At 54.4% G+C, this 11,617-nt stretch overlaps 1 long non-coding RNA gene across 1 annotated transcript; it reads right to left on the bottom strand.

Annotated features, from left to right (window-relative positions):
* Positions 1 to 10,515: 10,515 nt before the first annotated feature.
* LOC136304863 (uncharacterized) lies at positions 10,516 to 11,009 on the bottom strand. Its single transcript, XR_010724871.1, has 3 exons — positions 10,926 to 11,009; positions 10,763 to 10,841; positions 10,516 to 10,685 (listed from the first exon to the last, which is right to left on the bottom strand). It is a non-coding gene; the product is annotated as an uncharacterized lncRNA (long non-coding RNA).
* Between the last annotated feature and the right edge of the window lie 608 nt (positions 11,010 to 11,617).

The following is an 11,617-nucleotide window of genomic DNA, read 5'->3' as shown; positions in this document are numbered from 1 at the left end:
CAGGGCACCCCCAGGGACACCTAGGGGACAGCCAGGGCACCCCCAGGGACACCTAGGGGACAGCCAGGGAACCCCCAGGGACACCTAAGGGACAGCCAGGGCACCCCCAGGGACGCTTAGGGGACAGTCAGGGCACCCCAAGGACAGCCAGGGAACCCCCAGGGACACCTAGGGGACAGCCAGGGAACCTCCAGGGACAGCCACGGGACAGCCAAGGCACCCCCAGGGACACCTTCGGTACAGCCAAGGCACCCCAGGGACACATAGGGGACAGCCAGGGCACCCCCAGGGACACCTAGGGGACAGCCCGGGGACCCCAAGGTGCACCTAGGGGACGGCAAGGGCACCCCAAGGGACAGCCGGGGCACCCCAAGGGACAGCTAGGGGACAGCCAGGGCACCCCTGGGGACACCTAGGGGACAGGGAGGGCACTTTCGGGGACAGCCAGGGCACCCCAGGGACAGTCAGGGCACCCCCAGGGACACCCAGGGCCCCCAGGGACACCTAGGGGACAGCCAGGGCACTCCCAGGGACACCTAGGGTCAGCCAGGGCACCCCCAGGGACACCTAAGGGACAGCCAGGGCACCCCCAGGGACGCTTAGGGGACAGCCAGGGCACCCCAGGGACAGCCAGGGAACCCCCAGGGACACCTAGGGGACAGCCAGGGCACCCCCAGGGACACCTAGGGGACAGCCAGGGAACCCCCAGGGACACCTAGGGGACAGCCAGGGCACCCCAGGGACAGTCAGGGCACCCCAAGAGACACCCAGGGCACCCCAGGGACACCTAAGGGACAGCCAGGGCACCCCAGGGACAGCCAGGGAACCCCCAGGGACACCTAGGGGACAGACAGGGCACCCCAGGGACACCTAAGGGACAGCCAGGGCACCCCAGGGAGAGCCAGGGCACCCCCAGGGACGCCTAGGGGACAGTCAGGGCACCCCAGGGACAGCCAGGGAACGCCCAGGGACACCTAGGGGACAGACAGGGCACCCCAGGGACACCTAAGGGACAGCCAGGGCACCCCCAGGGACGCCTAGGGGACAGCCAGGGAACCCCAGGGACAGCCAGGGCACCCCCAGGGACAGCCACGGGACAGCCAGGGAACCCCCAGAAACACCTAGGGGACAGCCAGGGCATCCTCAGGGACACCTAAGGGACAGCCAGGGCACCCCCAGGGACACCTAGGGGACAGCCAGGGCACCCCCAGGGACACCTAGGGGACAGCCAGGGAACCCCCAGGGACACCTAGGGGACAGCCAGGGCACCCCCAGGGACGCCTAGGGGACAGTCAGGGCACCCCAGGGACAGCCAGGGAACCCCCAGGGACACCTAGGGGACAGTCAGGGCACCCCAGGGACAGTCAGGGCACCCCCAGGGACACCTAGAGGACAGCCATGGAACTCCCAGGGACACCTAGGGGACAGCCAGGGAACCCCCAGGCACACCTAAGGGACAGCCAGGGCACCCCAGGGAGAGCCAGGGCACTCCCACGGACACCTAGGGGACAGCCAGGGCACCCCAGGGACACATAGGGGACAGCCCGGGGACCCCAAAGTGCACCCAGGGGACGGCAAGGGCACCGCAGAGACAGCCAGGGCACCCAGAGCTCCAAGGGCTATCCAAGGGATGCTCAAAACCCTTACCAACGATTGGCTTCAATAAAGCAACTCACACAAAGTCACCAACATCACGCGGACACAGCACCATTCTTTTGTTGGTCTGTAACGGCTGCAACAAAATACGCCCTCCTGGAAGCAGTTCAGCACTTACTGATCACTTCTTTGTTTTGGCACTTCCCAGCCAGGGCCTGCGGGGCCTCCTGCAGATGCAGGTCTTCGCTGACAAGGCTCCACTTGTGCAGCAGCAGCAGCAGCTCCCTGAAATTTTAGAAAATATTAGAAAAATACAGGCAAAAATCTCACCTCTGTCCTCCCCTAAGAACATCCCCAGGACATCATCCCAGTTTTTCCCAGCTAGGAGCTGCAAGGAATTCAGGCAGGGGAAATGACATCAGGGAACAGCTTTGTAAAGTCAAAGGCAGAAAGAGAAGATCCACCAGCAAAGGGCAGGAAAGGGGAAAGGTTTCTGAAAACATTTCTGCAGTCTAATTAATAATTATTTCCGCTTCCCCAGCGAGAAGAACACAGACTCACAGCCATTCAGGCCTGACAGTCCCCTGCAGCCAGAGCTCAGCACACATCCACAGAAGCAAGTCCAGCATCTGAAAGAAAAAAAAAAAAAAAAACAAAAACCAAACACAACAATCAAACCAGTAGGAAAAGGTGATTTCTTTGGCTTCAAAGTTATTTCAAGTTCTTAAAGCCCAACACAGCTGCTAGGAGAAACAGAGTCAGGGCTCCTGGCAGACAGAGGGTGTTTTCCCCCCGAGGGGATTGCAGAGGAATTGTCTGGGACTTGGACTGTCCCTCGGGGTGACACCAGTTGCTGTGACTTCTATCATTCCATATGTTTGACTCCCAAAACTTCCCAGCCCAGGGGCTTGAGCTGACAGGGCAGCACAAAGATTGTTCTCTGTGTGGTGCCCAGATTTGGGGTTCACTGTCACCTTTGCTAGTTTAGATGAATTATACCCACGGCCCCGAATTCCCTGCTCAGTTCCCGCTGCAATAACCTCACAGTGCCTCACGGAGCACGGATATTCCCACGCAGAGCTGCTGCTTGAATGCCAGACGTGTCAGGAACCAGCAGAGCTTCCAAGGAAGCTCAGCAGGATGGGGACAGGATAGGTTTCTATTCCATAGATTTGGTTAATTATAACCCTCACCCCCTGGGGGTCACCTGTCAGATTTCCCTGGAATTCAGCCACCCCCCTGAGCTCGGGCTCCAGGTGATGTTTCAGAGCAGGAGAAGGCACTGGCCGGCCTGTGCTGAGGCAGCCCCTGTGCCCTCGGGAGGACACAGCTCCCTGCAGGAGCTCAGCTCCTTTCCGAGCCCCAGCAGTGGCCTCTGCAAGTGCCTTTCCCTCAGGCAAGGGACGCCCATCCCTGCCTTCAGCACACCTCCAGTGGGACCCACCTGCAAAAGCTTTCCATCACTTCTGCACTCCGGCCGGCTCCCTGGAAAAGTCCAGACTTCATCCAAACGAAACTCCATCTCACTCAAACCTTTGATTTTGAGGCATCTCCGAGGGCCGTTGCTCTGGATTTAATTTCTGTGAGGGAGGAGCGCCTTGGCTTTAATGCTGCCGACGGGTGATGTCCTCAGGCTGAAAGGGAGGGGATTTGGGGTGGCCAGGACATCCCTGGCAACTGTGTGGGAGCTCCGGGAGGTGGGAATTGCTGTCTGAGCCCCTCTGCAGACAGCCCGAGCCGCCGTTCCCGGGCAATGCCAGCTGTTCCCCGGGGAGCTCTTGGGCTGTGGGTGCCTCTGTCCGGGCTGCAGCATCTCCCCGTGCCCGGCGGGAGCAGCCCCTGGCCGAGGAGCCGCGGCAGCCCCGGGGCCGTGTCCGTGCCAGCCCCGAGCCCGGCCCCGGGCCCTGCGTTTGGCCGCCGCTGCCACGGGCGGGGCCCCGCAGGCACAGCTCCTCCCTGCACATCATCCCAGGGCTGCTGGCCCCGCTGGGGCTGCCGGCCTCCTTCCTCCCTGCGCCTCCGGGCACCCGGGACACCTGCAGGAAACCCCGAGGGACACTGCAGGCGGCACGGGGGGGCACCGAGGCCTCCGGCCAGAAAAGCAGCCCCGGCCTCAGCAGCTGCCATCATTTTGGCCCGGCAACACTCACCTGCAGGAAACGCCCCTGTGCGGGTGGGACCGGCCCTGCCTCTCTGCAGAGCTTTGGCCGTGGAAGAAGGGAAGCCTCAGGACTTGTCCTGCTCCTTTCCGCCCGGAAAGAGACTTTGTGTGAGTACTTTTACGGCAGCTGCTGGGTAAATCCTGGAAAGGACAGGAAATCAGCGTCACTGGAAGAGCTTTGTGCTGTCGTGAGCTGCCAGCCACTTCTGCCCTCGAGCCATTCCAGGGGCTGGTGTGTGAAGCAGCTTTGGCAGAGAAGGCGGCACTGCACTTACCTTAGTGGGGCCAAGCGTTGCCATCCTATGGAGGTCCATCCCCATAATGCAGAGATTGGTTCAGCTGCTTGGAGCAGAGTCCGGGTAATGCCAAGGTGCTGAGTTCGATTCTCAAACGGTCCGTCCGCTTGAGAGTCAGATTTTAGGATCCCTCTCAGCCTCAGTATATCCTGTGACCTGGAAATAAGAGGAAAATTCTCGGCTGAGTTTTAATAAAACAGCTTTTGCCATTGCAGGGTGTGAGCTGCACTCGGCGATTTTCGGCCGCGACGAGCCCCACGAGCCTTCCGCCCTTCCTTGCCGCCATCATGGTTGCGTCTGAGGCCACTTCCGGTTCCGCCGGCATCTTTTTTGCGGCACCTCTAAGGCCCCCGGCAGGTGTTTACACAGACGCCTGACTAAATCCGCGAATCCGAACGCAAGCGCGGCGCGGCTGAGCACACGGCCCGTGTCCCCACACCTGGAGACGCCGCGGAAAATTGCGCCCGGGCGGCGCCGTAGTCGGGGTTTCGTGCAGGCATCTGGCTAAACGCCTATAGGGTCCTTATTTTTTCGCGCCCTTTTGGCCGCCCTTTTTGGAAGGTCGGGCGCCTCGCGCCTGGGCGCCATTTTGTGAGGGGCGTCGCGTGACTTCCGCTTTTGCTCGCCGCCATCTTGGCTGCGGCTGAGGCCACTTCCGTCCCGGCCGCCATGTTCTTTGCGGCTCGGCATAGGCCCCCGGCAGGTGTTTACACAGACGCCTGAATAAATCCACGAATTTAAAAGCAAGCGCGGCGCGGCTGAGCACACGGCCCGTGTCCCCACACCTGGAGACGCCGCGGAAAATTGCGCCCCGGCGGCGCCGTTGTCGGGGTTTCGTGCAGGCATCTGGCTAAACGCCTATAGGGTCCTTAATTTTTCGCGCCCTTTTGGCCGCCCTTTTTGGAAGGTCGGGCGCCTCGCGCCTGGGCGCCATTTTGTGAGGGGCGTCGCGTGACTTCCGCTTTTGCTCGCCGCCATCTTGGCTGCGGCTGAGGCCACTTCCGTCCCGGCCGCCATGTTCTTTGCGGCTCGGCATAGGCCTCCGCCAGGTGTTTACACAGACGCCTGACTAAATCCGCGAATCCGAACGCAAGCGCGGCGCGGCTGAGCACACGACCGGTGTCCCTACACCTGGAAACGCCGCGGAAAATTGCGCCCGGGCGGCGCCGTAGTCGGGGTTTTTGTGCAGGCGTCTGGCTAAACGCCTATAGGGTCCTTATTTTTCCCGCCCTTTTGGCCGCCCTTTTTGGAAGGTCGGGCGCCTCGCGTCTCGCCGCCATCTTGGTAGTGGAACCCACTAAAATGCCCCCTCGGCTCCTCCCACAAGCGCCTGACTGAATGGACTGCAGCCCGCGGCGCCGCTGCGCCCCCATCCCGTGTCCGCACACCCGCAAACGCCGCGGAAAATCGCGCCCGGACGGCTCCGGGGTCCGGGTGGCGCGCGCAGGCAGCCGGCTGCCACGCGCCCGGGCTCCTTGCCTTTTTCCCTCCCTTTCGGCCCCGAGCTGCGGGCGGGCGGGCGGCAGCGCCGCCCCCGAGCTCACAGTGCGGGGCTGCCACGTGCCTCGGGGACGGGCGGGGGGGACAGCTGCACTACCGCTCTTTGGCCACAGGGTGGCAGCATTGTCTCACAGATCATGAGGGACGGGCACGGGGGACAGCTGCACTACCGCTGTTTGCCCACGCGGTGGCAGCATTGCCGCACAGATCAGGCGGGACGGGCACGGGGGACAGCTGCACTACCGCTGTTTGCCCACGCGGTGGCAGCATTGCCGCACAGATCAGGCGGGACGGGCGGGAGGGACAGCTGCACTACCGCTCTCTGCCCACAGGGTGGCAGCACTGCCGCGCGGCGGCGCGGAGCGGAGCCATAAACGAACGTGCCCAGGAATGCCCTGGCGAACAGCCTCCGGAATAAACGGCCCAAAAGACCCCCGAGCACACCTGCGAGAACCCTGCCAGCAACCAGACCGAAACAAAAAAGCCTTTCGTTCAGGCTCTATTTCAATATTTTTTATCTTTGTGATTCTGATATTTACATTCATCATTACAATTCATCTTTTATATTATGTACATTATACATCATGTATTATGTTTATTATACTATTATATTTATTATAGATATTAAATATAGAAAGTTATATATAAAATAATTTATTATGTAATGTTATAAATAATAATACATTTCATTTAAATATGATTATGTACATTATAGATGTTTATATTATGTATATTAAATATATTTATAAAACGTGTAGTAAGTAATAATATATTGTGTATTTTTTATTGATATTATTTTTCATATCCTATACTTTTTGTTATTTTTCTTTTTCATTATTTTTTAAATTCGTTTGTTTATATTTTAAACGATATTTTACACTAGATGAATTCATGAACCTAACACATCAGAAACACAATTAATTTGAATTAAATGAGCCTGGTTTTCTAAGGGGTAAAGTTTTAATCTTTATTTAGATAATATGGGCATATTTTCTCTATCTGTATGGGGTTTTTTTGGTGGGTTGCGGGGGAGTTTATTTTGGGGGTTTTCTTTTTTTGTTCGCTTTGTTTTGGATTTCTTTGCTAATAAACAAGCAGGGTCGGAGAGTTACAAAATAAAACGTCTACTTTGTTTTTATTGCTCCCTCTGAAATACGCCTCGACAGCCTGGACAGCAGGCTGCTGCTGGTAACACTGTGCACGGGTAGGAGGAGACCTGGTCGGGGCTGGGAAGGAAAAAACGGCACCACGGTGGTCACAGCTTTCTCCCTTCAGGAGTTTTATGGAGCAGAAAATACAGAGCTTTTGCCAACTGCGCTCTCTATGACATCCCGACGTCCAGCGGGCACCGAGGTCATTTCTCATCTTTCTTGCCAACAGCCAAACCCCCAGGCGCCCGGGGGAAGAAAGAGTATGGGGGAAAAAAAAAAAAGGAACAAAGAAAACATGAAAAAATAAACCAAAACTATAGAAAATAATAAATAAAATTAAAATACCAAAAGAAAAAAATTTCAAAGTAACAAAAAAGTGGAAAAAAAATTTAAACAAAAAATTAAAATAAAAAACGAAAAGTAGTTTTAACAAGTAAATAAATAGCTAAAGAAAAAAAATAAAAATTAAAAAACTGAAGAAAAAGTCTTTGAAAAACCACAAAACGCAACATGAAAAACCACAACAAAAGAGCACAAAAATACAAAAATAACAAAAAATAAAAGACAAAATTAAATAAACGCAGCTCTCACCTCCTGCCACTGCCTAAAAAAGCGCCATGGCTTTCCTCAATTATGCAGCAATAAGGGAAACAAACCCAGTGCCCCCCAGAACAGAAGGTTTTCTAGACAATTCCCACTTCTGCTTGGAAACAAATTCTATTTTAGTGGGAAGCTCATTTTGGACAAACATCCAAATGTGCCAAGGTAGGAAAGAACCAGCCCCTTGTGTCCAAGGAACAGCAGCTAGGCCTGGATTCAGGTTTTAATGGCATTTATGTAATTAAAAATGCAGTAAATTGAACTTTACAAAGAGACGAATCGTGGCAAATAAATACTTCAAAGTTTTCTTGGGAAATCACAGAATTTTGTGGAGATGGTGCTGGACAATTGCTGATTTACCAACATTAATTGGGTAAATTTCCTTAGAAATGTGCTCTACAAGGTACAAAAATTCCAATTAGGATGGAAAATTGGAATAAATAAATATTCCCTTACTAAAATCAGAGAGAAAATCAGAGTTATTCCTTCAATTAAAAGGAAGGAATAACATCCAAATCCAAGCCTGCCTGGAAAACAAGCTCAGGAATTTCTAACATTGAAAACTTTTGCAAGAGTCATGAAGTTGGTGAAAGTTCATGGAATGATGATTTAAAATCTGCTTCCTCTGCACTGATTTAAAGGGAAGTGGGAATTCAACAGGTCCAGTTACTCCCATCCAACCTTGGACTGGGATAAGGCCTTCCAGTGGCTTCACTTCCTACTGGCTCTCTCCTTTTCGCCAACTACCTGCAAGAGGAAAAGCAACAGGAATAAAGTCTCAAACAGGATGGCCTTGGTCCAGGCAGACTGAGGTGCAGCTCCCAGGGAGGGAGGCCAGGCTGTGCCTCGGGGAGCTCCAGGAATCTGGGATTGCCCGTGGGATTCAAGGGCTGGAAAAGCACACCCACCTGCCAGGTTCAGTGCTGGGACAGAGCAAGGCCGGGGCTCGGGGGCAGCAGTTAGAGCTGGGACTGCAGGAGAACACCCCAAACCCGGGTTAAACATCCGGCACGACACGCAGCACGCTCCGGGAGAAACTCGGGCGGGAGAAGCCCCGGGATGCTCCACGTTCCTTGCCCTTGGCAGCTGTGCCAGGGCCTCCCTCAGAATGCTGACCTCACCGTGCAGCTCCTACAAAACAGGAGAACTTATGGGAATCGCCCAGAATCCCTGGACTTCCAGTTATTAAGAACCACAGCTGCAGCGAAAGGTGTACAAACGCTACTGCAAACCAGCAGGGCTGAGGAGACGCAGGGATTTATTCCCGAGGGGACACAAGGATCCCTCAGCCAGCCAGGATTTCTCCCAGGCTCTTCCCACTGCTCTCTAAGGACACAAACAGCAGTTTTTCCCTCGAGTTCCCCTTTCCATCAATGCCAAGACTCGTGTTCTCCTCCAACCCCAGGTTCAGGAAGGAAAGTAGGAATATTATCACTGCACAGACTGTCCAGGAGGGTGTGACTGAGGCAGCAGCACCAGCTCCCACTCCACTGCTGCTCTGGATTCCTGAGCAGCTCCTTTCCATCCTGCCCTTCCCAGCACCATTCCCTGGGTGCCATGTCCACAGACACCTTCTCCATGCCGCTTAAAACCCACAGACACCAACAGAAAGGAGATCAAAAATCAATTCACATGTTGCTAGTCAGAGAGAATGGGAGAGGCCTAAAAATCTGCATTTATTTTAGAACACTAGAGCAATTTCTTCATGACCCTGACTATCAGTGATGGGCAGATAAACACCTTCTTTAACTTACTACCTGCAAAAACATCAAGTTTCAAGTTTAGTAAAGATAAAATTTTGCTGCAAAAATAAAAGAGGTGGGATGTTGGTGTTAGTGCTTTAACCTTCGGACATTAGCGGGTATTTGTAAAACAAATTCATTATTGAAGCAGCTAACTTGAAAATAAGGGGTTTTTACAATAAAGTTGACCAAAAAAGAGTCTCAAAATTAAGATATAGGCTGCACAAATATTTAAGAAAAAAAAAGTTGTCTTTCGTGCGTATAACCTGCCAGTCTCTCATGTTTTCAGTCCTTACCATTTATTTTTACCAAGGTGATGATTAAAACCTTGTCAAAAGCTCAAAAAAAAAAATTCCAGGACAAGGCAGGTGTTTTCCCAAGTACCCTCAGTGTGGAGCTGTGTCAGCCACAAGTGTTTGCTCCCTCAGCCCAGCCCGGAGCAGGCTCCAGCTGCTGCCCAGGGGGGTTACCAAGGGACTCACCTGTTTGAAGCTGTAAACGCAGGTGGCCTGCACTGGAGTGCCAATAAATGTGAAATGTGTGACTCTCACCTTGAATAGCGATCGATCTTCTCAGGGGAGCCCCTCACCCAGGATGGGGGGCTCTGCCACACATTTCATCTCTCCGCATCTGAAACAAAGTCAGGACAACAGTCAGAGTGCTGCAGGATACCTTGACAGCTCCACACATCTTGTGGCAATCTAGGAATACCCTCTACAGTCTAACCACACCCCACATCACAAATTTCAAGCCCCCAGGACTATTACCCTCGTACCCCTACACCCAGACTGAGCAGCAAGGCAGAGCAGCTCCCGGCCAAACACACACCAACACCCGTGACACAGCACAGGACAAACGAGGGGACGCAACAGGGACAGAAAACTCTGGGCAAGAAGAATGACCCTGAGGGTCCAGAGAACTCGGAATGAGATGACCGAGGTGAGACGGAAGGTGAGCTGGCCAGGCTCAGAGAACCCTGCAGGAACAAGATGCCATCGGGATGACTTATCCCAAGAAACGCAGAGATGGATGCCCGAGAATCCTACGGTCAGAATCCTCCACCTGTCTTTGCATTCTCACAAGACCTAACCCGCCGGAATGGATCAGGGCGGTGCACGGCTGTCAGTACAGCTCAGAACAAGACCTGAAAAGGCATCGGACCGGATGCTTGTGAAGAGAGATGGATTCTGATGAGTGTCCGAGCAGCTGAGACAAAGGCACCTGGCTGAGGAGCACAGAGATCAGAAATGCTAAGACTGATGCCAGGGGTTTGGACAGGCCCCTGAAAGGACTAAAGGAAAAGACAAGACACCAAACAGACAGAGTGCACAACAGACAAGTGACACAACACACACCAGGACTGCTCTGCCCTGCACACCTCAGCACTGACATGAAAAATGAGACTTTCCCTTCATGTAGCCTAAGGGGTCACATCTTGGTGCCCCCAACTCCAAATCTGACTTAAAAAACCCCTCCCGGTGATCCCTGCCCTGGCATCCTGCTTTCATCCCCTCTGTGAGCCACAGCCCTCCACTTATCTCTCAGGCATCCAGGGAGGCAAATCCCTGCCAGGTCCAAAGAAGGCCACCTCTGCCTCAGGAAAATTCCTGCTGTCGCCGGGCTGTCGTCTCTTAGTCAGCTACAACAAAAAAAACCAAACATGAATGCGTGATCTTAGCAGCCCATCACCCAAAACCCGACAATTCTGCTACTCACTGTCTCCTAAGCTTGCCTGGGTCCTCGGCCCCGCGCTTCAGCTGCGCTCAGAGGCCAACGCCGGCATCGCAGGGTCTGCCTGGGTAAAGAGCAGACAAGGTGACGTGGCAGCGCTGGAACTTGAGGGGACCCTCCCTCCTCCTCCTTCTCCTCCCTGACTCACCTCAACTCCTCGGCCGTTATCCAAGCCTACCTGGATGGGGCCTTCACAAGGAGAAGATCAAGGCTCCATCACAGACTCCTGGAATGCTCCCTGAGGGCTCACGGGTGAGGTGACGCGGGTCTGTCGTCCCGTTGGTGAGAGGGGAGCTCGGCCTCCTGCGAGTGGACTCCCTAAAACACACAAGAACGGAGGCTTAGAGTTGCACCAGCGAGTGAGGCTTGAACAATAGCAACAGCTTCTGTCCACGAGTCACTGCTCACCTCGCCCACGTCAGCTTGACTGCTGAGATCCGGCTTCACCACCTAAAAATAAAGACAAAGAACAGAGCTGTAACACAGCCATCATTTACACCTCCCCTGCAAACAGAAACAGGGACTGACCTTCTCAGGGGAGCCCCCTCACCCAGGATGGGGGGCTCTGCCACAGATTTCATCTCTCTGCATCTGAAACAGAGTTTGGACAAAAGTCAGAGTGCTGCAGGATACCTTGACAGCTCCAGACATCTTGTGGCAATCTAGGAATACCCTCTACAGTCTAACCACACCCCACATCACAAATTTCAAGCCCCCAGGACTATTACCCTCGTACCCCTACACCCAGACTGAGCAGCAAGGCAGAGCAGCTCCCGGCCAAACACACACCAACACCCGTGACACAGCACAGGACAAACGAGGGGACGCAACAGGGACAGA

Source organism: Chamaea fasciata, unplaced genomic scaffold (genome assembly GCF_029207755.1).
Source record: "Chamaea fasciata isolate MVZ Bird 193981 ecotype frontalis unplaced genomic scaffold, bChaFas1.0.hap1 SCAF_209, whole genome shotgun sequence".
Taxonomy (NCBI): domain Eukaryota; kingdom Metazoa; phylum Chordata; class Aves; order Passeriformes; family Sylviidae; genus Chamaea; species Chamaea fasciata.
The sequence above is the reverse complement of the archived record's forward strand: the minus strand, read 5'-3'. Positions and strand labels throughout refer to the sequence as shown.